Source organism: Prinia subflava, chromosome 7, assembly GCF_021018805.1.
Source record: "Prinia subflava isolate CZ2003 ecotype Zambia chromosome 7, Cam_Psub_1.2, whole genome shotgun sequence".
NCBI lineage: Eukaryota > Metazoa > Chordata > Aves > Passeriformes > Cisticolidae > Prinia > Prinia subflava.
In genome coordinates this window covers 14,912,712-14,930,158 of record NC_086253.1, presented here as the reverse complement: position 1 = coordinate 14,930,158, position 17,447 = coordinate 14,912,712, and the positions used below count along the sequence as shown (strand labels likewise).

General features: G+C 39.4%; 1 long non-coding RNA gene across 1 annotated transcript; it reads right to left on the bottom strand.

Moving 5' to 3' along the window:
• Positions 1-9,708: 9,708 nt before the first annotated feature.
• LOC134552511 (uncharacterized) lies at positions 9,709-14,543 on the bottom strand. Its single transcript, XR_010080882.1, has 3 exons — positions 14,509-14,543; positions 10,989-11,133; positions 9,709-10,291 (listed from the first exon to the last, which is right to left on the bottom strand). It is a non-coding gene; the product is annotated as an uncharacterized LOC134552511 (long non-coding RNA).
• Positions 14,544-17,447: the final 2,904 nt, after the last annotated feature.

The window sequence follows — 17,447 nt, the reverse complement described above, 5'->3', positions numbered from 1 at the left end:
ATAAAATTTTTACTGATTTTTTTTTCACAATAGGGGCAGTAGCTGGCACGGTCCCTTCATTCACCCTCCTGCCAGCTACTTCATTAGCTGTTTTAGCTGTTGTGGCACAGGACAAACAAGCCACCAGAGAGACCAGTTGAAAGGCAGGTTAAGCAGCTGAATGAAAGAGAGCTGGAAGAACAGGAGAGCATAAAGCAAAAACCTTTAAAAAAATTAAATATTTTGTTCTGCTTTTCTTTAAAGTAAAAAATGCTACAGGATTTACTGAGGCACCCATTCCTTCTCCTGAACTGCAGAACTCTGATTTTCTGAAAAGCTAGAGACTGCTGAAATCGCCTGCACTCACAACCTGAACAAAGACTGACCCATCCTAGGAATATTTTTCTCTGTAAGTTATAACAACCAAGTTTGAATAGGCTTATTTATTATTGTGCAGGCACAGAGTAATTGGAAAGAAGAAGAAAATTAAGAGATCTTTTCCTGCCTCCATTACTGCTGATTGCTGGGTCACCCTCTCCACCCCTTGCAAGACCGTGGTGGGTGTGAAACTCTCCCTTGTCTCCAGCCAAGGTTGCCTGGGGTCGTGCATCATATTTCCCTTGGGCACCCTTGGAACCTCTGCACCTCTGCATAGCTAAAATCCTTGTGGTTTTTATCTGCAGTAGGAAGCCCAAAGAGACTTCTGCTGCAGCACAAAAAGGACCCAACCTTTTATGGGGTACACCCAACCGAGTGTCCAAATTGCTTGTGAACCTCACTTTATAAAGAGAAGCTTTAGAAAAAGCAGTTTCAGCTCCTTAAAGGACAAGCCCTGGTGGGGTTCTCCTAAATCTGGGAGGCAGTAAGGCACCTCCTGTCCCAGCAGAGCAGCTCAGAGGCAGATTATCCTGCTCTGCATGCATGCAGCTGAGCACAACTCCAACATATGTTCTTCACTTTTTTGGCTGAAGTTACTGTTGTCTTTGCTTTCCTCTTTCTCTCCCCCCAACTCTCTCTCGCTCTAACTCTCACAGGAGCAATAAATGCCAGCAGTAAATATTCTCAGCCTTACAAGGATTTCAGTAAATTAAGGTTCACATCCAAGCTTTGGGCAACTTCCTGTGTTCTAAATGGGATCCAAATGAAGGTTTTCCAAAGCCTATACAGTATAATAATAATAAAAAACATACCTAAATCATTAAAATGAGTGACAGCATTCCCTATACTAGTTCTGGGCTCCATAAATAATGTATAAAACCAATCTGCATTATATTAGCAAAAGATAAAAATTAGAAGAGGGTGAGAATAAACCCGTTTCATTTTTCGGTGACACAAAGAACATCACCCCCGCTCCTGAGCTGCGAGCTCCATCTTGCGGGGGCTGCTGGAGGTGTAGTGGTTTTCTGCTTAGCGCAATATTATTATTCTTTGAATTTTCGGGCATTTAAAATAAATCATTATGATAATACAAGCTCTTTATTGAAAAACGACAGCAAATAAAGATAAAGCAAACTAGCACAACCTCCCCCTCTTGCAGCCTCACGGCCTGACGTGCCTCTGCCGCATCCCACCTTTTCACCCGAATTCTCTTGTTAGAAACGGGCCAGTGATTTGTTGTCATCCCTTGTGGATATGGCCGAAATGAACACACGCTGTCACCCCCCGTGTCCCCGGCGGTGCCACCCCGGCGGTGCCCGCCCCGCCCGGCGCTCCCTGTGCCGGCACGGTGCCCATGAGGGCTGGGATGCGCTAACAGGGATCGCACGGGCTTGGGGCCGAGGGCCGGCCCGGGCCAAGCCCTGCTTCTGCTCCTGCCCGAGGGGTTTTTCCACCCGTGTGAGCCTCGTAACAGCGCTTTGGTCCAGCTCAGCTTTACCGGGGTCAGCAGGGCTCCCTGCGGACCGAAGCCCGTGGAACTCAGCTCGCCCTGCCCTGGGGCAGCGGAGGCGGCGTGGGAGCCTCGCTGTGCTGGCCAGGACAGGGGCGCCTCTCAGCATCCCCTGCTGCCCCTGTCCCCGCCTACCCCTGGCAGAAATCCTCCCCCCAAAATGTTTGCACTTGCTATTTCATTTATGCAACATTTGGAATGTCCTTCCAGGATGAAAGAATACTTATCTGGTTAGCTTCATTGCCTGATTTCATCCCATTATGCCTTGATAGATACTCTTTGATGCCAGGAGTTCCTGTAGGGCAGCACTATCTCTTCGAGCCACTCTTCAAATGTTTGTGAATACATCCCTCATTCTCTTACGAAGAAACGTGAGACAAAGCATTAAAAACCTAAGCTTTTCTAGTGATTGCCTTTTTCTTTTCTTTTTGTTAACACACTCTACAGAATTGGAGAGGCTTTAAATTTAACCATTATTTTCTGGGCATTATTAACCAACAAAAAGTGCTTTCTTACAAGCAATGGTGAATAGAAATGCAGTTTACAAAGCAGTACTCTCCTAAGCACTACCAAATGCAGCAGCCTCTCTTCTGTCAGTCTTGTAATTAATAGAAATCTGGACACAGCCTTGGCTTTTAAAAATTACAGACCAGAGCTCAGAGCAGGCCTAAGGAATGAGACAATATCAAAAAAGGGAGGACACCGATATTTCATCAAAAATGGGCAAAATCCCCCTGGAGGGAAGACCACAATTGAAATGACACACAGAGTAAGCATTTTAATGAAGTGTGTGGGTTTCCACAGCAGTTGTGCCACCAGAGATATGCACAGGTAAGGAGCCACCTCCTTCCACCCACTGCTGAGACTGGAGCCAGATGTTTTTGGACTCAGGACACACGCTTTGCATGCAAGGAATGGAAGCTGGGGACAGAGCAGGGGGCTCTGGCTGAACTGCCAGGTGTTTAAATTGTAGCTCTAGCTGAGTGTCCCAGCTCTTAGGGATCTGGAAAAGAACAAAATGCAAATCTTCTTTGTTTTTCCTTCCAAAGCAGGTATGTAGTTTGGCCATACATGCTCACAAGGATCTGCACTAGATCTCAAAAGTCCAAATTTTGTATGAAACTCATGGGATAAATGGAAACCTACAGAGAGATGAAGGACAGTAGGCTGGAGGACCATGCCATTTCTTTCAGAGCTGAGGCAGGAGCTCACCTTGACAGTACTGGAAGGTAGAAGAGGGCTGATCCTGCTTTTGAGCACAGCAAAGAGCAGACTCTCAAGCAAGGTGATGAGCTGGGGGTCTGAGATCAACAGTGCCTTCTGTGATGAAGGAGGAAAAAGCAAGACATGAAAACCAGAGGAAAGAGAGGCAAAAATTAAGGAGCTTACAAATTTAACCTTGCATATATTAGATAGAATACAATGTTTGTGTTCTGTATCATTTATACTCAAAGCAGGAGGAAGTACTGTTAGGTGGATTGCTGCAGTTCAATGGACATCAGCTGTTCATAAATCAAATATCCTGACAGACTGCAAACTGCCCTGCTGCCATGACAAAGACACTCTGATTAATGCTTCTGTTATGGATTAGGGAGGCATTGAGGTAGTATTACAAATAACACTAAGATGTCACCTTTTTTTTTTACTTCTCAGTTGAAGGCGAAGCGAAGTTTGGCCAATATTGCACAGAATCAAACTGTTGGGGGAGTGCCATATATTTTTAACATACACACTTGCCTGTACTTGGAAGTAGTTTTTTATATATATACTTTTTTTCTTTGTAAATTCAATAATTATTATGCAGTAAATTTGTCAGTATTTTCTTGCACTTATTTCCCTATTTGTGTTATGTAGGTTTCTGTACAGGTTGTATTTTAGCATATATGTGTATATAATTCCATTCCCTTTGCTGAGGCAGTTTTTCAGTCTCTGCATTATGGCATCAATCCAGTAGCTACAAATCATCTAGTCTTTTCAGCCTGGAGAAGAAAAAAAAACGGCTAGAAAACCTCCATATTCTTCGGGGAGAATGAGCAAAAGAGAGTCTGAAGACTTTCAGCAGGAAGAATCATTGTGCCCCAGTTTGCACAGAGACTGATCCTCCACTGCCCAGAGGATCAGGAGAGGGGTGGGATGGGGTGGATGCAGCACACACGGCTCTCCTGCATCGTCCCTCCCCTCCAGACCACAAGGCTCTTTCCTCTCATATGCTTTTTGTATATAAACTCCTGCTAGTAAGCTTTGATTAGCCCAGCTTTTGGAAAGGAATAAATACAAGGGTGTAGCTGGACTGTTTTCCCAGTCATAAGTCATACATTCTGAAAAACCTCAAGAAACTATTAGATCTGTAAGAACCCCTCCTCTCCAATGCCTTTTTATGCTCCCTGCTGTTTTTCTCTGTCTATATGCAAAGACTCAGAGGATTCCACAAAGGCATGCATTTCCCAATCTCACTAAAAACTGACCAAGTTGGGGGGGAAATAAATCACAGACACTAATAAAGCTAATATCTGAGTCAGGATTTCCACATTTTAGAATGTATGTTTTCTTGTACAGCTGATCTGCAGCAGGTCTGTTGCTACCCATTGCATCTGCCTAGTGCCCATGACTGTAGGAATTCAGTGTTTTTAGCTGAAGGCACTGTCAGATAGATGGCACTATTCTAACCTAAACTGAAAAACATTTGTGTGAATCACTGTAAGGAAAAAAACCCTAACTCTAAATTTAAAAATGTACTTTTCTGTGGTTTCATTTGTTGATGAAAAAATTAGTGAAATGAAATGAACTAAAATGCAAAACACATCCCTACATTCATAGAAAAAGTAATTTGCTGCTATTTTAGCAAAATGCTCACAGAACTCCTAGAACATATTTCCTCAGTTTGTTATTATAGGGCAATTGGTCCATGTCCATCAAAAAACTTGGAGAAGCATAATGTTCTTATGTGATAAAAGCACAATGTTAGTGGACAAACTGTTTACTTAATTTTTTGTGGCTTCACAAAAAAGGTAACTTCTGTATTATGAATACCCACCATGTTTCCAATATATTGCTGCGTGCCCATCTCACTGCTTGCCTGCTTAATTCTGTCAGTAAGTGTCTTATGGAGGGTGTATATGGACTGCTGCAAATGATTGCAAATACTTTGAAATGTATTCAATCCTTTCTTTTTGTCTTTATTTATTAAAAAGGCAAGAACACTTCCAAATCTTTTACTGACTTTAATAGTTCAGCTTTTATGAAGCACAGAGGTTTTGATGAGAAAAGCTCATCAAAGTCATTCATATTCTATATTTATTTGTATCAATCAATCCTCAATTAGCCTTTTTTATATATATTAATTTCTTCTTCATATTCCTCTATCCCCTTGTACAATTGACTATGTTTTTAGTTTGACTTTACCAGGGAAAATCAAGACCATTGCACAGGGTCAAAATTAAAAATAACATTATTGATGCTGGTTTTTCCTTGGTAAAATATTAGAAGACATATTTTATTCACATTGATCTTCCTTAACACACATTTGCTGGTTCAGTAGGTTTCAGCTATTTTCCTTTTGATATTAAATAAAGCTTTTCAGTACAAATATTTCTTTCAGACTATTCAAATCTTTTAGAATGATAAACAGGCATTGAAATTTGAATGAATCACTATATAGGTAAACAGTTCTTTATTCCACAAAAATTACAGAAAGTGTTGTGACAAGTATTTGCATTTTCATAACCAGTTGTAACTCTTTCAGATACTCAGGAAAAGTATTTACACTAAATGATTTGCAGTTAAGTCATAGGAAACACTCTTTCTTAGGCATGCCTCTCATTTTGAAAGTGTCTCATTTGGGAATAACTCTATCATCTAACATTAGTTCATCAGATAGAGCTGATCTTAAGTAAATTTAGAGCCTGAGAAGACAAAAGACTCAGGCTTTTCACCTACTGTGGGTGCATAAAAGTCTTCCTCAGACTTCTCATATGACCTCGACATACCTGTTGGTGTTCTGACAAGGTGCATGGAGCTCCAGGATATAGAAATGTACCTTGAATCCTGATTTAGGGGCCCTAATTCTAATTCTTTGGAGATCCTGGCAGTTATTGGTTCTGTTCTGTTTTCTGTACAGAAATGGTCATTACACATTTGCAGTGTGAATACTGCTTTTACTCACTGGCTCATCACCGCGGGGCTCAGAACTCTCTTTCTGGCTCCCAGCTTTAAATGGACACTCAGCTTTCCGAGAATATGGGATTCTCTGCTAGGCATAACAAAGTCTAAATAGGAGTAGGAAGGAGGTTGAGTCTATAGTTATTGTTCTTTGCACTAACTAGTTTACTAGTGGTTTGTTGCAAGAAGAATATACAGTAATTCAAAGTGGTTCCTAATAAAAGTGAGCAATAACTTTTCCCAGTTGGCTTTTTTGCAGGGGAAGAAGACCTTCGCCTTGGCAATGTCTATTCCTGAACAAGAAGATGCTCTACTGGCTGAGGCCTCATCAGCCTTTGTTTTTTTAATTTTTCTTTGGCAAACACAGGTCCTTGGCTCTATCAGTACCAATGGGAGAGCTGTAGATTATGGAATTTCTTTCTTCTCAATAGGAGGAACTTCTCCTGTGATTTAAAAGTGCAAGTGTGAAAACCTGTCAAGTTTTATCACCTACATGCTTTAATTATTGCAACTCAAAGTGTGATGATATCTCATATCAAGGAATAAAGACATTTACGAAGCCCCAGGTCTTTATGGTAATGGTCAGTGACTGATCAATAAATACAAAACCCACCTCCCTGGGATGTAAAAGAATGGCCCAGAGGAGACCAATAGTTTAGTGACATTAAACTGCAGCTTTCCTCATTAGAGCTCTTGGTAAGGTGTGCCCTGTGATTAATGACAGAGCATTTATACAGCATTACCAGCAGGCAAATAATTCTAATTACCAATAATATTAAATCGTGATCACTATGCAAATAATTTACATAATGTAATGGAATAGCTGGTCATTACAGGGTAAACAATCCACAATGTTAACTGAGGTTAGTCAGTTATCGCAGAGTAAATAACATTAGAAATTAAACAAAGCCAAGCTAATATCAGGTTTTATCCAGTTAATAAGCAGTGAATGTATCCCTAGCAAAACACATCAGACCATGTAAAAACACATCAGACCACGTTACTTTGCTGTCTAATGCAATAAAAATTGGAGATAACATAAAAATATCTTATCTAGCAGGATGTTCCAGGCTATCTGGAGGTGTGTAAACAAGGGGGTGGAGGGATTCATGGTGAAGCTTACTGATTTTTATTGCTTCATAGATTATATTTTCCTGTCTTTGATGCTTTGTCTTTGATCCTGTCTTCAGATGCAGGCCACAGGATCCTTACTTACACTGTGGAGGATAAAGCACCATGGCAGTCAAAACCAGCCCAGAGGAGGCCATTCTGTGTTCACACACTTGAAACACAGCTGTGGAAGTAGCATTATATTAAATCTGGCATTAATCTAAATCTGTCAACAGTGATTTATAATCATGGAATCAGATAATGTCCTCATCCAGCACATGAGGTTTACAACATTCCTGGAATACGGTGGGAAGGAAGACAGTATAAAATACAGGAAGTAATATATTGGGGGGAAAAAGGCAAAAGGCAGCCCAGAGAAAACTGGATTACCACAATTCTGAAAATATGGATGCAAGAATTGAGTTAGACACTTGACTAAGGAGATGAAGGTGGAGAGAGGTAAAAGGAATGGAGGTAAAAGGAATGGTTGGGTTTTAGTTTTTCATTTCCCTACTGAGAGAAAAGGATAAGAGACAGACATTGCTACTTGAAATAATGCCTGAAACATAACAGCTGTACTTGTGAGCTTCAATAGAGAAGATTTTTTACTAAATATTTATTAATTTTATTTGCTTTTCTCATTTTGTTTTGTCTTCTGAAACTATGAAGCAGAAGTGTTACTCAGGTTACAACACCAGACACTCAGGTACTCCAGACAATCTTAGGGGCATTAAAGAATTTTTCACAAGGGACAAGTCTCGTTGTGATGTTGGAGGACATTTGGACATTAGCAGTGAATTCTAGTTGAAAACTCCATCCATGGTAATCAAAGAGAGACAAAGCCTTGATTTGGCTTCTAGGCTTATTTGGCTTTGCTCTTGTGGTTAGCTTTTATTTTCCTGGTGTCCCAGGTTAGGACAGACATTCCTGCCAGACCCCACACACTTGTTCTACCATTCTACCCCAGGTGTTTGCACAGCCAGCAATGTCCTGGAGGCTCTGCTCCTGGAAGGGATCTTGGGTAGATTTGCTAAAATGCTTCTGGCAACCTTCCCCCTGCTAGTCCAAACCAGTTTCATATGCTGTTTAGATTAACCCAGTTGTGGCTGTCTGAAGCAGAGCAGCAAATGCTGACAAAATTCCCCCTGAGGTCAGCATCCTCTAGCATAAGCAAGTGGCCATATATCTGTACAGTAACTGAGCATACTGAAAGCAGGTTAAAAAACAGGGTCCCTCAAAGGGGTGGGAAATTTGGGGCATAGTCTTGACATTTGGCATGTTCAAGGACCTACAAAAAAAGCTGAATTTTCATATGTGCTGCCTGGTTTCTGCTCTTATAGAATCAGAGAATATGCTGAGTTGGAAGGAGCCACCAGGATCATCGAGTCCAACTCCTGGCTCTGTGCAGGACACGCCAAGAATCACCATATGCCTGAAAACTCGTCTTGTCTTTTTTCTTACACACATAGCAGAACAGCTAATACTTGGAAATGATTTATGGAAACATTGTTGCATTACCTATGATCTACCTATGCTGTATTCAGGCTACATAATCTAAACCAGGACAGAACATGTTCATAGAGCACTGCTGCACCTACATGTTTACTACACGAGTATTTATTTGGTCATTTTCTCATCACAGAAAAGTTGTTGGATTTCATGTGTTTTCACATCTTCTTGCTAACCCTAATGTTGAGGTCATCACCTCTTTCATTTTAATTAGCATTGAGCAGAAGATGGAAATCTCCCCAAAAAGTATTTATTTACTGACCCCTCTGAATCTGGGCAGAGGAGATAGTGTTTGATGGATTGTATGCAGTAGGAAAAAAATAACAGTGTTTGCCTCTTGCAAACTGATATAGCTAAGAGAACATAAAAGAAGCAGGAGTAAGGCAGCAAAAGAGAAAGGAGAGTGATGACTGACTTTAGAAGATGACTATAGAAAGGGGGAAAGTACACAGACTGCCTGTACTCTAAACTATGGAGACAGCTGTAGCAAGCAGCAATAGAAGACTTCAGGAAAATTTCAGGTTATGAAAGAAACTTGTATGGAAAGGCAAACACAAGCAGAAACGGGAGATAAATCTTGACAAATTTTTAACTTGAGAGAACGGTAAAAGCAGGGCAACCGTCTCTGTTAAATGAATCACAGGTCAGTATTGCAAGTATTGAAAACTTTCAGAAAACGTGCGCAAAAAGGTAATTTTTTTAAAAAAAAGACATTTATTTTGCAAAGGCAAAAGAATGAAATAATGGCATGGCAAATCCACTATTTTTCCTGAATGTTGTCTAACTTAACTATGTGTATCTAGCCAGCTCTTAAGGAGTATCACTAATGTCTGTGATCCTTAAAAACTGAAATAAACTTAACCATTCCATGCTAAAAACCAGATCAAAACACATTAGAAACCCCTCAATTTATTTGAAACCTTATGGCTGATAAAAGATACATTACTTTAACAAGTAATTATTTTAATCAATGTTGCCCTGTTTTGGTGACTGAATTAGTCAGGAAGGCCCACAGCCAAAAATCATCCATATATGATTTTATTTATTTTTCTAAAGCCAGCAGTTCCACTGAGTAAGTCAAACACAGGCCAGCTTTCCTACTGCAAGTTCAAGCTGTTAGGGAAGCAGCAAAGGTCAAAGCTCCCCAGTTCTTCCAAGGTGCAGCACATCCAGACACAGCACAGCCTTGTTCAGACAAAGATGCAGGGGTACATGCAGAGAAGTTAGCATTCTGGAGATGGCTGCCCCTTGCATGCCACCCTTCAGCTGGGTTATTGAGGTATCACTAAGGTACAGAATGCAGGAGGTGTGCAGAGTTCCCTGGGGAATGGTATAGGGTGAAGGAAAGGGTTTATGGCCATGAAGACTTAATAAATAGCACCCAGTGCAGTTTTATTACCACATGGCTTTGCCTTCCAACCATAAAGTAGGTTCAAAAAAGGATGCAGCTATAGTTGGCATGTGAGCTATGAATCTCATCACTAGCTCACTGCAGTTCAGAGAGAGTAGGTTATTCTGATGGAATTTGTCAAAGCAAACTGAGAAAGCAGGTGCTTCTCACAGTTCTTTAACATACAGGTTCAAGAGCCTAATTTCTTCTGTCTGACACCCCTCATCAATCTCCAGCCTGCTGTGCTTTCAGAGCACCTGTAAATGGAAGTGTATTTATTTTTACTTTGCTACATCCAGTGGAATAATCAAACAATCTGCTAAATGCCCCTCCTCTCCCACACTAATCTTACATATTGCTGAGGTATAACTCAAATAATTTCAAAATATCTGTTATAGCAACATCTGGCTTCCTCTACAACTTTCCTCAACAGTCTTCAATGCAGCCTCTGTCTCTGCCACTTATTTAACTAGCTGCCACTGCCTTCTTCAAACTGTCTGAAAATACCTTCTAACAGAAAAAGAACTGCCACTTTGCCAATGTACACAATGTGCTCAGTATGGCAGCTCAGATACATCATGAAATGCACCACTGCATTCATTGAAGTTTAGCAAATGTGTGAGTCATGAAATATGGGTAATACATGCATCATCTGTGTACATGAAACATGTGCTTTATCGTGCACACAGGATAAAGTGCAACATACCAGCCCTGCTGCATGTGCTGAAAAATCAGCTCCACCTACTTTCTACAAAACATTTTCTCTTAATTCACTGTCATCGTGTGTTATGTGATCAAAACTGAAGGTGAAAGTAGAAAATACTTAAAGCAATTCAATATCATGGTGTTGTCTTAACTGAACTTCTCCCTCTTCCCTACTCCATCTTCCAAACTGGAGCTACCCGCCACAAATTATTCCAACAGTATTTCCTCCAACTCATTCCTCCAACTCACCACAGGTGCACTTCCATGGGAAGAAGTATCTCGGATTTTGTTATACACCAGCAGGTCACAGGAGCAGTCACAAGATGGCAGCAGAGAATGAAAGATTTCTGATAGCTTGTGTTCGAGCTTGTGATTTAGTTGACATTGATTTCCACTAAAAACAATGAGATTTTTTAACAGTGCCTAAAATATTTTATCTTTGGAGCTAAATTTATTAAACATTTTAAAGAAGCATAGTCAAATATTTAGTTTACATTTGCCTAAAGAATTTCAGGCCTTTCTTTAAAAATCTGTTTACCTTCTGATTTTCTCCATAGTGAGTCTTTCAAAGAGAAATTGTTCTTATAAGCAGACAAGCACACAAAATTTATATCCATGTCAAAATTAGAGAATTAGTGATAATTCAACTCCTGGCAAGAACTCTTCACTAGCAACTACGTAGATCTAAGTCCACAATGGAAATAAAAAATATAGTGCAGGGAAATATGCATTTTTAAAACCCAAGGAGTTACTCATAAATAACTGGACACATAGTATGAGAGAGTTGGGAACAGAGTTCTGAATTGAAGGTCTCTAAGAGCAACAGAGAAGCAAGAAAAAACATAATAAAAAAAGATAAATGCTACCACAGGTGTACAGGTGTGCAGCCCCTGGAGTACATTTGCCTAATCTAAATGTCCCCCCTAATTTGTGATGTCTGTTTATTTTTTCCCCCCAGAACTTGCAAGAGTTCCATCAAGCCACAGGTGGAATGATAGGGCATTTTTTCTACTTCTATTCCTGTGAGGCAGCCTTGAAACCTCTCGCAGTGGCTCTGCAAATGGTGTGTCAGTACCAGCAGCTGCACACAGGTACGTTGTGGAGCCTTTTGGATGGGCCATGCAGTCATTTTTGTTAACCTAGCTGTGACAAGTCTCTAGAATACAAATTATAATTAATTGCTGATTGTTTCCACAGTTCACAATGTTTTGTATTATTACCAAAAGTGTTAATCACTTAATGTCAACAGAGATTACGGGCTTGTTACCATTATTACAGATGTGCAGATTCAATAGGCTGTATACTCAGACTCGATGGAATATCTTCACCACACGCATGATCAGACCCTGCACGTTTTTCAACTTCAAAATGGCATAAGCTCACAACTGCCAAATTAGGAACATGTGAGTCACCCAGATGCAATCTTCCCTTCCCTTCCCTTGCTGATGAAAAGAAAGCCACCAGGATCACTTGGAAGCAGAAGCCCAGGCAGAGTCCGATGCCCTGGTCCTGCCTCCAGTGTGGTCCAGTTTACAGCAGCAGTGTGAGGTAGAGACCAGTCTCCACCAACCAGTGAGACATGAATGATCTCAGTCAGCCTGAAATACTTCTGAGACAATTTTGTCAAAGCTGCAAAAGAAGGTGAAAGCAAAATGTAGCAGAAGCACAAGGTGTGCCAGAGCTAGGCTACTACTTGACCTAGCTCATCCACAGGAGTGCAACCACAGAAAGGCAGCACTCAGTCACTTGGGGGCTCTTCTGGTTTTAAATGGTGATCCTTTTCTGGTACTGGTAATTGCTCATTGTGCAGTCCTAAAAAGACCTATCATACTGGAATGCACAAAATCTGTGCATGTTTCGTGTAAACAGATAAGCACGGCCACAGCTGGTGAGATTTCTCTTTACTGTGAGGCAGTATCCTGTCTCCAGCAGCCTATTTTCAATCCCAATTGTTTCCTTCTGAGGAAAGAGCAAGAAATCCTGAAGCCTACCAGGCTGGAATAAAAAGTGGTCATATAGACAGATTTTTCTAACTCTCATCAGTTAAAACTTGATTCATGTCCAAAAAAATGAAAACTAATTCTTATGACAGAACTGGATCTTTGCCAATTCAATTCTGGATATTATTCTGGATATTATTAATTTCCTATTTGAAGCTGTTGTGCAGCATACCTATATGCTGTTAAAAGTACTTTATCCCTATTTTGATTCAGTTTCAGCTGGGGAGATAGTCTGAATGCTTTTAGCAGGGTGAGGGTTTATATATGTGTGTGTGTATATACATATATATGCATTTATTTCTGACAGGCATGATTACTCAGTCTCTAGATGACAAAGTGCACCCTTGCTAGCCTTTTGCTGAGTGTTTATCCAACACTGGTATGAATGATCTTAGATATTACCTTTTGGTAATTTCTTGTACTATATGACTAACACAAAAGTAAAATTTTGTGGGGCCTATATATTTTAAACCCAAGCTTAAGTTAATTAAAAGATTTAAAAACTGCTATTATTTTCAAGAATAACTACAAGTCATTGGGCTTTGTATAATTAATGTAACCCTTCATTCTCCTTTTATATCTGCAACTTTCACATCTATCTTGTACTCAGAAAGAAAACCTAACTTGTAAAAAGGACCTTGTCGTTCCCTTTTGTTTCTTGGGCAAACTAACAAAATGTGTATATCATAATAACTGCTTTTTTACTTCTCACAGCTGTATTCTTCATTTCCTAGTACTTCACGCATTTTTCACTGTTATCACTTGATTTTTATTTATTATAATTGCCTGTTCAGACAGGAAAATTCTTGGAATAAAATTTTGTTGATGTTTATTTGTAGGGACGATGCAATGAATTGATATGACTACAAACACAACTGTAGCCATCATGCAAAGGAAATCTAGATGTAAACCAAAGTTATAGTATTTCCCTTCCTGTTTAATTTCCCATTTCAGGATTTCAGAGATTTCACAGCTATAACACTCATTATGCACATCACACCCAAATACACACACCCCACCCTATGGCAGCAGGAATGTAACTAGATGATCTTTAAGATCCCTTCCAACCCAAACTGTTCTATGATTCTATGTTCCAGAATTAAGCACCACAGTTCTGGTAAAAGGTTGCATATGTAGTAATTTCCTCATTTTATACATAGGAGAAAAGGGCTATATTGATTCTACATCTGGGATAAAGAAAGAAACATGCTTGTTCCTTATACTTTAACATTCTTCCATTTTTCTTCTATTTTATATGGCCATTTGTGAGTCTTCTGCTGCAGAGAAATCCCTTACTTAGCCCCTCTGGCTGGGAAGCAGAGATGCTTTTAATTTGTATCCAAATTGATGAGATGGCTTTTTACTAAAACACTCTACTTTTTGCTCCACACATTTCATTTCTAGTTGGATTGAAATGTCAACAAATTGATCCTTGGCAAACCAAGCTTTCCACTACGTAATATCATTTCCTCATTGAACTAATTACTTCATCATATCATTGCCTTTAAAGTAATTGGAGTCGTATGTATCCATATCCTTTATTCTTCTTATTCAAATTGAAATGAATTTGCCATATTTAGTAAATGGCAAAACTGGCTTTTTAGAGTAGTTCCCAACTTGGAAATTCCTTTCCCTCAAGAGACGAAGTCCAGTTGTTAACCCACACCTAAATTTAAGTTCCAACTTTTAAACCTGGGTATCTAAAATGACACTCTACAACACAGATCTAAAATTTTAAATACAAAAGGCCCCCTTGCAAAACTGCTTACCACCTCCAACTGCCTCTAAGCCAGCAGGACACAGTGCTCTCACTTTCTCAGCACTGAATTACCTGCTCAATGATCCCTGAAAGCCCATAGAAACTGGGCTTTGCTGCACAGAAAGAGCTGGCCCAGGATCAGTCCATTCCTTAACTTCCTAAAACAGCCAGCTGCTAGCATAACACTGTTTGAGCAGTCATTGCAAACAAATGGGAGGGTGCTCCTCTCTCCCAGGTCACCAGTTATTTTCCAGAGGGAAACAGCTCCTGGCTGTGCCTGCTGGACACTGTGGTGCTCATCATGTGGCTGATTCAGCCAGGCATTAAATGGACTCACTCAAGTTGGGCTAGAGGTCTGAAAAGCCCACAGTACTGTTCAGGAAAAGTTGTAATGTTTGGCTGCTGAAGACCTGAGCAAAACATGTGTCAGGGGGCAAAAACAAGATGTGCCCTGGAGGCACTGTAGAAAAAAAAAAAAAGGTGATTCAACATCACTTAAGTCACAGCCTCAGAAATCAAAAGCATGTTGTGAGTAGGAAAGAGTAAATAAGAAGGGACAGTAGTTCTGTGAACATCATTCACTTTTTTTCTGCTAATCCTCAGGTATTTCTTTCTTAGTTCATATCAGGGACTCCAAATTAAATGTACACTTGTGCTCTGTGGATAATCAGAAAGTATACTTTTTATATTACCATAAAATATGCTGCTTTTAATTAAGATGATAGCTTTGCTTTCATCCAAGGGGCAACATCCAGGCATCCACCTGTTTTTATTTCAATTTATAAATCTCCTGATTTCATTTCAAACAATCTCACTTAAGGAGATGGGAGAATGATTGTTATGGATTGTGAAATATAGAAGTACAGGGAGGGAACTGAATGTACCATTTGGGAATATAAAAATGAGGGAATGAGTCATGTAATTTCCAGTCATTCGGAAAGGGTCATCCTGACTGGGCAGGGCTACAATTATTAAAATTTATGTATCAAGCATTTTATTCCTGGGTTGAATGAATAAATGATCTTCTAGCAGACCATAAGGATCATAAATGACCTGTTAGCAATGCTGTGATAAAGGTTCTGTCAGCAATTATATTATAGGGATTTATAATACAGAACTAAAATAGTGCACCGTGGTCTCTAAAATAACTCCAGAGTCAGACTTTGGATCAAGTTATCATAACCAAGCAACTGACTAATGCCCACAAAAATATCCTTATACATGGGAGTCATCCTTGTGCAAGCTGGTTGGATAATTGCATGTCTAGGCTTGTTTTCATCAACACCACCATGGGATATTGAGTGTTTGGTCAGGTGAACATGCATCTCTGTGTGCAGGTGCTCTAAACAAACATGAATATCAGTGCATATTGGTGCAAGGTTTTTAGGCCAGAACAAGCCATTAGAATGTAAAGAAGCATATATTCATAAAGCTGAGATAGAAGTTAATCTAGTACTTCCCAGTAAATCCTGCTAACTCAAATGTTGTCAGTACTTTAAATGTAACAGTGTTTAGATACATCATTTACATGACTTTTTCTTAGTCGTCTGTCTGTGTTTCAAAATGTGACCTCATTTTCCCAAAATGAATATATTTTATTTTGTTTCAAATAAATTGCTAGATTTTTTAACCTTTGATAGTTTCCCCAATACATATTTTCTGGTATTCCAAATGTGAACTCAGCAACTGACAAACAGAATCTCGAGTTTTTACTCTTGATGTCTCTCCATGAGTTCTGTCAACTCAAAATATGATTCTGGGTATTACAAATTGTTGAGCATTACAGAATCTCACAACAATAATAATTTGAAAATGGAAAGGAAAAACATGTTTCATTATTGTTGTGCTAGTTTGTTCAAATATAGGGCAAGTAGGCTTATTCAGCAGGAATATCAAGCATTTTCAGTGTCAAGTGCCTTTCTTTATGATCTGTCAGGGCTGTGGATTCCAGTGGATCTTGTTACTCATCAAGGTAGAGCAATAGTCCTCCAGTTCCAAATGATAATTGGACTTGCACGGAGGCTGCCAAATTAAAATTGCCTTCTTAAAATATAAAACTTCAGCAAAAAAAGGACAAGAGATTTTAAGTTCCAGCTGATGATGTGTTCTTATCTCATCAAACTTTTACAGAGGGTCTTTGGCACATAAGAAATCACTCCCTTGATGCTCTAACTATGCTGTTGATAGACACAATTTGATATATCGATAGACATAGTTTGTAAATACATCAAAGCTCTCTCTACACCTGCACACTAACATATAAAATATCATACTGTCTATATCGGTGTTACTGAAATTAATTTAGAGTTGAATTTGATCCGAATTCTGTTCTCACATTTGACAACTGAATTATATGAGTTAATAACAAAATCAATAAATAAAGCAAAAATCTATCTAAAGGGATGATTATTTCTAAAAAAACCCCACAGCACTGAACCCCTTCCTGAAAGAGAATGGCTGATTTTAGAACATCTTTTATGTTAAAAAAACACTTATAGTTGACCTTGATTTCAGCTCCTAAAGCTGACCTTGATTTCAGTATTTTGTCATATATATGTAAATAAAGATTTGTGTGTCTATGTATATAAAAAACAATATGTGTGTTCATGAAGAGTTGTTCTGTATAAAGCTTCTCACCCTCATTATATTGTGCACAGTGGGTTAAGTGTACCTATTCTAGCACTGTTTAAATAACAACAATTAAACAATAAAACATTTATTCTTTCAAACTTCAAATATTTCAAAACCAGTCCCAACCTCATGAACACTGCATAAGCCTAGTGAAGGTTTTATTTTGACTTACAATGACTGAAGATTTGGTCTCAAAGCCATTAGTCCTACATTTATAAGCAACGCATTTCCTTTACTGTGCATGCTATAGTTCATGGTTTTCACGTGCAAGTATAATTACAAAATGAACCATGATTTTCACAAAGAGAAATCTAAGCT